Below are 10,926 nucleotides of genomic sequence, written 5' to 3'. Positions count from 1 at the left end.
AACCTTAAAAATAAGAAATCATGCAAAATGGATCCAATAGCTGCTGGATTACCTATAGAAGACTAATATAAGATTAATTGGAATTAATAAAAATCAGAAGTTAGCAATAGTGGCATTTAAAATCTCTTTACAGAATTAATTGCATAAAACTTTCCAAGTATGGGGAAAAATTTAGCACAGAGATAAGGAAGGCATATAATACCCCAAGTCAATACAATGAGAAGAGAACTTTCCCAGTCATAGTCAAAACACAAAAAAGAACAGAACCTTAAAAAGTGTTAGACAAAAGAAAAAGATTACTTATAAAGATAAATGCATTAAAATTGCAACAAACTTCTCAAAACAAATTTTAAAGGCCATAAGAGTCTGAAGTATTTCAAGCCCTAAAAGAGAATAACCTCCAACACAGACTAATATATCTTGCAAAACTATATTTCCAAATTGCTGGAAAAATACAGTCTTTCCAAGTCAAAGAGCACTTTAAGAAAGTCAGGACCACTAAACTAGTACTCCAAAAATTCTGAAGGATTTCCTAGAAAGAGAAAATGAAATCAATAATGCCAAAATGTCTAGAGGAAGGAATATATCAGGTAGGGTGAGCAGTTGAACAGTAGGGAGAAAAAAGAAATCAGCAACAGGAAAGTAATGCAGTGACAGGAATAAGACAGTACCTTTCAGTAATAACCTTGATGTATATGGACTTAATTCACCAGTCTAAAAACAAATTGGAAGATTGTATCAAAAAAACAAAACCCAGCAGTATACTATATACATGAAGTAGAGTTAATCCAAAAAGAAATTCATGTATTAAAAATTAAAGTATATAAAACAATATTTCATGCACTAGGAGCCTCTACGCAAGCAGGAGTAGCTTCCAACAAAGTGAATTTCAAATCAAGACTGATCAGAAGAGTCAAAGAACATTGCTGTATATTGGTCAAGGGAACAATTATACAGGAAAAGATGGAAATTATAAACATTCATAAACACTAAACACTGGCACATCCAACTTCATAAAGCAAATACTACTGGACATAAAAGACCAGATAAACATCAACAGAATTATATTGGGAGTCCTCAGTATCCCACTATCATAAATAGACAGATCTACTAGATTTTTAAAAAATCAAAAAAGGCTTATCAAAGTTGAAGAACACCTTCAAACAAGTGGACTTGATAGATACCTACAACTGTGCAAGATAGATAACCATACTGCTAAGTTTTGGATAGTTCATCAAACAGAATAGTTTGTGCTGTCATTGTTTGTTTGTCTGTTCATTTTTTATGCTTTGGTTTTTTAACTTGAACAACTATTTCTAAGATAACTGTGTAATTTATCAACTAGAGATGATTTCTTATTGTTATTGTTTTGAAATTCTGTATTATTTCAACCTTTTTTTCTGTTTTGCTTTTTTTAAAATAAAAAAGTAGACACGTACAGTGTTTTACCCAACAATAATAACACTCACATTATTCTCAGTAGCACACAAAACCTTCTTCAAAATAAATCAGTTACCAGTCCATGAAGCATACTTAAGTAAATACAAGAAAATTGCAAATATCCCATGCATGTTATCAGATCATAGTGCAATGAAACTAGAGATCAATATAAAAAACCTACAGAAATTTTTCAAACATATTTTTGAAGAAATGATGGATCACAGATGAAATCAAGGAAGAAATTAGTTACTAGAATCAATTGATAATGACAGTAAAACATGGTGGAACCCATAGGACATTACTCTTCTTGTTTTCAATTTTTCTTAATTTTAATATCCAGGAGAAAAAATATTCAACAAAATTAAACATTTGATATTGTTAAAGATAATAGTGGCAGAATTTTCAGAGGTACTAGATGCAAAATAATTCATGAATTTATAAGGACTTCTTTCAGATTTGTTTCATTTGGTTTCCTTTCCTCTTTGTCTTTTCTCTTTCTTCCTATTTTCCTCTCTTCCAGGTCCCTACTCTATCTCTTACCTCTTCCCCCTTACTCCCATTCTCCATCCCTCCTTCTCTTTTTCTTTCCTCCCTTCCTTCTTCCTGAAACAGGCTTGTTAAAGAACAACTAAATATTCAGAACTTTAAAAAAATTTGTGACATCTCCCCTTATTGTTCAGTTTTTATACTAGACCATTTTACTTTAAAGCAGGGTGCTACTGCAGAAGTGTTTTCATTATACACTTCACCCTATAACAATCATACAAAGACTTCTAAATGTGTAATATAAAAGACACAATTTTGGGGGAGTTAGATATTCTGTTGGAAAATAAAACAGTAAAACATTTTAAAAATTTGGCTTGTCATTTGAAAACAGTCTTTTATGAAGGAATATTTTGAAAGTTCAGAATAAAATATTGAAACAGAGTAGTGCAAGTTGTAGAGCTAGCTACAAATTTTTGCTCATATCTTACTAATAGATTTAAAGAAATGATACTGAACTCTAGTAAAAGAAAATGTATTGAAATTTAAGCAGTAACACCTTGAAGAGAAAGAAAAAAAATCTAGAAAAGTAAGATAGAGGAAAATAGAGAGAAAGAGAAGGAGAGAGAGAATTTGAACAGAGAAGTTGAGTTCTCTGGAAATAGGTTTAAAGATAGAGATTGGCTTGAAGGAGGATTGGGGATGTTCGCGGAATAACACAAGTAAGGGGTGGACAGAACAGACTCAGGCACTAGGAACAGTTGAATTGTCTATTTATAGTCACTGCCCATGCCTCCCTAAAATATAAGGAAAACTCTGGAACCAGCTGGCCTTTTGAGATTGTAAAGGATGTCCAATCTTGTATAGCTATCATCAGTTAGATGTAGGATGCCCTCCCACAAGAGGCTTAACATTTGAGTGAGGTAGCTGGCTGCCTTTGAGGACGATTTCCAAAAAGGAGCTGACATATGGGGGAAAAAGTTCCTCTATTCCTGGATGAGAGAGCTTAGCAGTTCACTGTGGTATTCACCATAGCAGTCATCATTAATCTAGGGAAATATTGACAGCAATGATCTGGGATAACAGGGTTTCAGAAGTGCTCCCCCATTCATGAAGATCTTGATCTTTCTTTATCCCTTTGGCATCTTTAAGAGCCTAAGGAAATCCTTAAGTTTCTTTCAATCATAGTTTTTCATTGTTATTGAACTAATTTTTTCCCTTTGGATTGCCCCAATTCAGCAATTGGATTTTATATGACCACTTTTATATTAAAGTTAAATTAATTGGGATGAAAGCAACTGTGATGGTGACTGAATAGGAAAACAAATGTATATCATATATACGTATATATGATATACATATATTTAATAGATTTACTAGAAAACTTAAAAATAGTGAAGTAGAAAATAACAGATCTAATGGATCAGATAGTAGAATAAAAATAGTGAAGTAGAAAATAACAGATCTAATGGATCAGATAGTAGAAAAAGCTAGAAGGCTGTATCTAGAGAGTATGAATTCCACCTAAAGTAAAAAATTGGAATAATTTAATTCAAGACCTTGTCAACTTTTTCTAATATGAAAGTCTTGGCATGCTCCTTTTAATTGGTCTAGGCTCTTTAAATTGATATCCTTGGTAGGTTTGGGGGTCCTTATGATCGATGTTATACAAAACTTTTATTTTAGCATGGTAACAGCCATGCACAATATATAAATGGATATGAATGTCTATGTTCCATTAAAGTTTTATTTACAAACACACAGAATAGATTGGATTTGGTATGTGAGCCATAGTTTATCGACCCCTAATTTAAGTGATTAAATTGCTAACTAGTATTTGCCTACCTTACTACACTGGCTAATAACAAATAAAGTAGTCAAAAGAAAATATAAAGAAGAAACCAGAACAAAGTAGAGAATATGTAACCCATAATCACATCACTTTTGCCAGATTGTTGATTTTGTATGTACAGCCTCTCATTTCATGACTTACTACTTTTTTCATGCTTTAGAATGTTTTATATTTATATTTATATACTCACTTTAGAATAATCAAGACTTTGGAATAATCATTGGGACTTTTTAAAATTTCTGGCAGAAATCTATTTTTATTTTGAAAAGAATAAAACTGAATGAAAAAACAAAACAAAACAAAATGGAGTCATTCAAAACAAAACGATGGACATAGTACATAATTTAAAACCACAATACAAAGTAATCTGCAGTGGTTACCATGATGTCTCTTGTTATCTTCAATAGAATTGCCCATATCATCAGATACAATAAAACTGAACATAGCAGCACAGAACAAAATCAATAACAACAAAACATTGGAGACATTATTGTACTTCAAAAGAGGATTATAGTCAAACCAGAATAGGTGTCATAGTGAATCTTATTGTCTTCAGAGTAGTTACCTATACTCTCAGATTTGATACTATCAAATATAACAGATTCGAATAAAATCAGTCAAGATAAGGCTCAAATATAACAGATTCGAATAAAATCAGTCAAGATAAGGCAGTGAAAGCAATACAAGGTTTCAGATTAAGTTATAGGAAATTAAAAATGGTTACCATAGTATATCCTGCTATCTTTGGAATAGCTGTCTATGCCATCAAATCTAGTCCAAGTAGACAAACAGGAACAGAATATAACCAAACTAAACAGACCGATGAAAGCTATATGGGTTTCAAATTATGATACAAGATTACTAATGTTTTCTGCCTTCCCTATTTAGACAATTCATCCCCTTTTTACTTTCCCAGGGTACACTGTACATTTTGAATCCACTAACTCCTTTAGGTTTTAGATTAGGGAGGCAACCTGCTATTTACCTAAGTGGTTCTGAACATTTTTACCCCTGAACTTGATCTCAAATTGTATCCGTTTACCTACAAGAGCCTCAAGGTTTTCCTTCCTTACAGCTGAGTAGTTCTCTGTTGTATAAACATGTTATGTCTTTCCAACTAATCTGTAGATGAAGGGTGAGCTACCCCCACTTTTTTCTGGTTCCCTGTCACATAGAGCATTATTTTCTCATCTCTGACTTTCAATCCATAAACTCTCTTTCAGATTAAATATACTTCTTATACAGAGCATCTTGATGGACTCTATCTCCTGATCCACTCTGTGTTTCTTTTTATTAGTATATCGAGGCTATCCATGTTAGCAATTATGGCCAATCTTCTCTCCCTCATCTCTGCCATGCTATTTTTCTGCCATTGGTTATCTACTCTCCCCTTCATTCCACTGTCTGCTCCATTCAGTGAGCCTTCTCTGTTCTTGAAACCATTGTCTTTTTTCTCTCTCTTTAGAATGTCCATCAGTATTTTTGTAGGGTTAGATTGGTAGTCACAAACTCCCCCAGTTCCTCTTTATCATGGAAGCATCTTGTTTCTCCATTAATTTTGAGAGATAGTTTTGCAGAGTACATCAATCGGGGTTAGAGATTATTTTCTTTCAGGGCTTTGAATACTTCGCTCCAAGCTCTTCTTGCTTTGATGATTTGTGTGGAGAAGTCTGTTGTGATTCTGACAGGTTTTCCTTTATAGGTGATCTGTTTCTTTTCTCTGATAACTTTTAGTATTCCATTCTTGTGTTGAATTTCTGGGTTCTTGATTATTATATGTCTGGGTGTAGATCTATTTTGGTTATAGCTGGCTGGAGTTCTATATGCCTTCTGAATAACATTTCCTTTTCCCATGCTTGGGAAGTTTTCTTTAATTATTTCTGTAAATAGTCTTTGTATGTCATTTGTGTTTACCCCTGCTTCTTCACTCACATTTTTTATTCTTAAGTTGTAGATCCTCTTCTAGCCTTTGTATTGTCACTTTCTTGTTCCTTTTTTTTTTAAAGAGATCTTTCCTTTCATGATCACATGTTGCAAACCTGTCTTCAAGATTTGAAAGTCTATCTTTAGTTTCTTTCAAGCAGTTTTACCAGCTTTCAATGGAGTTTTTAACTGCCTAGTAGTCTCTTTGAATCTATTTCATGTATTCTAGATTTTTATATTCTTCATTGAAGGTTTCTCTCCTTTTTCTATGTCTTCTTGAGAAGTACTTAGCATTTCTTTTATTATTTTTCTTATACCTTCCCTTACTTGCATTAGAATTTGTGTTTTTAGTTCTTTTATAATGTCATGAAGGTAACTCTTTATGTCAGATACCGCTTTTTCAGACACCACAGGTGTTCAGTCCCCAATCTCTTCTGTGTTTACGTCCCCTGGGCCAGTAGTGTTTGTGTTGGGGAGCTGGAGATTTCCTTTTGTTTCTTCCTTTGGTCTTGTTTCTGGTTTCTTCCAGATAAGTGGATAATGAGGGCCCCTGGCACCTCCTGTTATGGCCAGGATTACTCTGAAGCATGCTGGCTAGGGATTACTGCCCTCCCCAGTCTGCTGATGGCCACTGAAGTACAAGCAGGGGTGGGGCAGGCTGGCCCCTCCCTTCTGAGCTGGTCAAGCTCTGGGAGTTTTCACCATGTTAGTGTGTGCTGTGCAGATGGGGCCAGTTAGGTATAGTTTCAGAGAGACCTTGTCCTTTGCTATTGGGTCACTCACAGAGGTGGGACTCAGTCTGAGCAGTTCTCACCAATTTTTTCTGAGCTAGGAGTGGTTGATGGAAGCTGCTGCAGTTCTGGTTCCAGATTTACCCTGCCTAACTCCAAAATGCCACCTGGCCCCCTCACCTGCTCCTGTGGGAGGACTGATTTTGGTGCACTCAATGCAACCCAGTACAGATCTTTGAGCTGAGTGCTGCTCTCCATTCTGTTGTTCCCCTCTGTGACTGCTTCCTCCTGCTGAGGCCCTCAGGCTCGCCAACCTGGATTTCATCATGACTGTGCATCTTTGAATTCCAGTGGTGTTTTGTACACAATGGGACTGGCCAGAGTGAGTCTGGCTATAGCCTTCTATCCATGATTTTTCTTTCTTTCTTTCTTTCTTTGTTTCTTTCTTTCATCTTTCTTTCTTTCTTTTCTTAACCTTTAGTTTCTTCCTGGGTTGAGAAGATCCATCTTCCTCCATCTGGTCTTCTCTAGGATGTTTTATTCTGGCATCTGAGCTGTCTCTCTCAGAGAGGCTCCCTATTTTCCTGCTTACTGATCCATCATCTTCTAGAAGTCCTAATCAGGGGAATTTTAAAGACAGAGACAATAATTAATCTAACTACTCTGTCTTTGTTACTTTTCTCATCGCTGAGACAAAATACCCAATATAGAAAGTTAAAGGAGGAAAAGTTTATTTTGACTGACAGATTGTGGAGGTTTCAGTCCACAGTCAGCTGGCTCCAAGGTGGGATGGCATGGCAGAAGGGTGTTGCAGAGGAGAAACAGTCCATGGCGTGCAGGCAAGCACAAGGCAGCAAGGCAGTGAGGCAGCAAAGCAGCAGCGGCCTGATTCTCAATTTTATCTCTTCCAGACTAACCAGGCCCTCTTGGGGTTGGCCTCCCATTATCTACACCAAGAAAAATGTCGAAACAATCAGTGGACTACTTTAGTAACCACAAAGCCTTAATCCAGGATCACACACCCTAGATCCAGCCACCTCTGAAAAGCTCCACTATGACTGCATGAGGGTTTGAGGGGACATCTAAACACTAGCCCTAACATACCCTATGCCACTATGACAAAACCAAGTGGGTTTTGCCCAACATACCATAAGATCTAGCTAGTTTCATAAAAAACAGTAATAACCCAAAGGCAGGGGTTTAAATGTACATGTACCAGGGAAGGGGTCTTTTTGCTTAATTTGCATGGCTCTTGAAAAATATTTTACCATTTATACCTCATTATTTAGATATCCAATAAGAGCATATTTTATAGTTAGAGCTTTGAAATTCTTTTGTATGTAATAAACTTTAGTTCTATTTGAAAAGAATATCCAATGCCTTTTTGGAATGAGGCTGTATTTTCCATATCCAAGTTGCTCAGTCAGATCTGTGAGCAGGGATCTTACTAGGGCAGGCCTGAGCTGGACTGTAGGTAAGATGAGATGATCATTAAGTTGGTGTAATATAAATTTAGCTCAATTTTTATTTATTTCTAATTTGGGTGCCTGAATAATTAAGAAGGCAGAATTAAAGAGAAATTTTTGTTCCCTTGTGTGGAAAATCCAGAGAGTAAATAAGGAACATAACAGAGGATAGATATTAGGAAGTAGGAAGAATATGTTCAAAGGGTAAGAGGGATGGGAAGGAAGGGGAAAAGAAACAAAGAGAATGGAAGGGAAAAACGTAAACAAAGTTTTTTGTGGGCAAGGGGAAAAAGGGTTGGAGAGAGGGGAGAGGAATGGGGAAAGAAAAAATTTAAGATATATACAAATACAAATTCACTATGATGAATGTGGTTATTATGTATGAAAAATATGTACCTATTTAAAAATAAATCTAAAAAGAAAAAATAAAAAGAAACCTTTGCGTCTCTTGGTTGCCTTTGATGAGCATATGGCTGTTAAATTACATATTAAGCATGCCAGAGCCTAAAGAGCAGATTGTGACTGAAAATCATGGAGAAAAATTTAACCTGTGTTTTTTTTCTAGGACTATGTGCCAGATGAAAGGGTAAAAGGGAATGGCAGAATAATGCCTTTGTTAACCTGACTCTACATTGGATAATTTTTTGCCTGAAATACAAGCTTTCTGGTTGGCTATAGGAAAATGCCTTTTTAAATTATTCTCATCAGCTTCCTTCCTTCATTGAAATGTTATTTACACATTTATAATGCACTGCAGATGTCTCTAGATTAATTTATTCTGAGAACTCTACAAGAAGGGTTGTACAAGAAGGGTTAATCTTTTGTAGTCATTTCTTTAGGAATATTTTGGTTCTGTTATTTTGTCTTGTTTCCCATGTACCCCCTCCCACTCAAAACAATAGGATTTTGCAAATTAAATGGTGAGCATTGGCAAAATTGAATCATGATATTCAAATTGGTAATTTTAAAAATACTACCTACATTTTGAGTATATTTTAATTACCATATTATTTGTTATGTATGTGTAGATTTTGTATTGACTACTGTTTCTCTCATAAATATATCATACTAATTTCCAGTGAACTCCTCCCCAATTTTTCTTTTTTCAAATTATGTTCTTATATTATTTTAAAATCTAACACTTAATTCTGATGAAACAGTTTTCTTTGCATGGCATTTAGTTAAAATTTTCTTTTAAACTCTCCAAATCTTTTGAATATAGAAGATATAATAGAAAAAACTTAGAAATTTGGTGAAATTAATAATGACAAATATATGAAAATAATGACAAAAATCCATCAACATATCCCTGATCCATTGTCTGTACAAACAATTAATTAACAGTTAACAATTATCCAGTTAATATCATGATCAAATTCTTGGGCAAACCAGCATTTTTTTACAAATTAGTTGTCATAAATTAACTAGTTAGTATACAGACAAAAGTCAACCAAAATATTATATAAGAATTATGCTTTTTCTGTCATTATATATATTGATGATTTCTATAAAAATGGTGTCTAAATCAACCAGAACTATATAAATAAAATTTGTAGATGATAATAATAATAGTGAAGGAAATAATAGTTTTTCAAGACATTCCTCCCCAAAATGGGTAAGAGCTTTTTTGGGGGGAGGGGGCGTGGAAAGAAGGTTTCCAGAGCTAGGCTTAAAGGTTACATATGGAATTCACTGGCTCCGAGATGTAAAGTACATTGCCTAGTAATTCAGAGCCTCATCTGTAATATAATAATAATAATAATTGTAATAATGACCACCTTGCAAGGAAAAGATCGGGAATAATACAAGAAAAATGTCTACAATATAATATAGAATCATAAAAGGAAGCTCTTGATCAGAGAAAGGAATCAGATTAATATCATGAAGTGCCAGAAAAATCTTAGATTCTTGTCTATGCCTTTGCTGAGTTCAGTTATGTAAGGCAATTATTTAAACTATTTAATTATTCCCATATGAAGGGAGGAAAGTTCTATAAAAATTGTGTTAGAAGTAATTTAAATACTATATGTAAAGCACTGCTTATAGTACCTGACACATAATAGGGACTCGGTCAATAGTTCTACCATTATCTACTGTGTTTCCTAAAACAAAAAAGTTATTTGGAAAATAACCTTAAAAACTATTTTCCAGATATGTGCATTTTAAAACTAACTTCATTGGTATACTTTTGATACACATAGCGATCACATTCATCATAGGAAATTTATGCCTGTACATGATATATCTTGATTCTTCCTCATTCCCCTCCCCGCTCTTCAGCCTTTCTCCTCTCTTTATTTACAAAAGTTTTGTTTCTATTTATTCCTCTTTAGTCTCTTTCTTTCTTATCTCTTCCTTCCCATCCTCCTCCTGCTTCCCTTGTTCCCCTTCCCATTTGAACATTTTCTTCTTACTTTCCAATATCGGTTAGTCACTTTGGTCCCTATTTGCACTTTTGGTTTGTCATATAAGAAAAACAATGTAATTTATTTCACTGTAAAGTATGATCTGAACTTGCATCCATTTGCCTAAAAATATCTCAAGTTTATCCTTCTTTAGGCACAGTACTACATTGTATATTAAAAACCACATTCATCCATTCTTCATCCACTGATGGGCATCTGGCTGCCAAAATTCAGCTATTACAAATTGTGCTGCTATAAACATGGGTGTGCATATATCGCTATGGTTTGATGCTATTCTTTCTGGAAGACACTAAGAAAGGGAGGGAATCGCTGGCTCAAATGAAACCTCTAGCTTCAGTTTCTTGAGGAATCTCTGTATTGCTTTCCATTTTGGTTGTTCCAAGTTACTCTCCCACCAACTGTGGAAAGGGCTCCTTTTTCCCCACAGCCTTGCCAGCATTAGTTACTGGTTGATTTCTTAATGATAAGCGTTATTTCTGGAGTGAGATTAAATGTCAGTGTTGATTAATCAAGTTGCATTTCTCGAATTACCAGTAATGTTGAAAAATTTTTTGTATATTTATTTGCTGTTTTTTATTATTCTTCTGAAAATGTCTATTCATTTC

This window comes from Cavia porcellus, unplaced genomic scaffold (assembly GCF_034190915.1).
Source record: "Cavia porcellus strain 051 isolate PalLab524CR breed Dunkin Hartley unplaced genomic scaffold, mCavPor4.1 scaffold_2, whole genome shotgun sequence".
Lineage (NCBI taxonomy): Eukaryota > Metazoa > Chordata > Mammalia > Rodentia > Caviidae > Cavia > Cavia porcellus.
Note: the sequence above shows the minus strand (reverse complement) of the source record.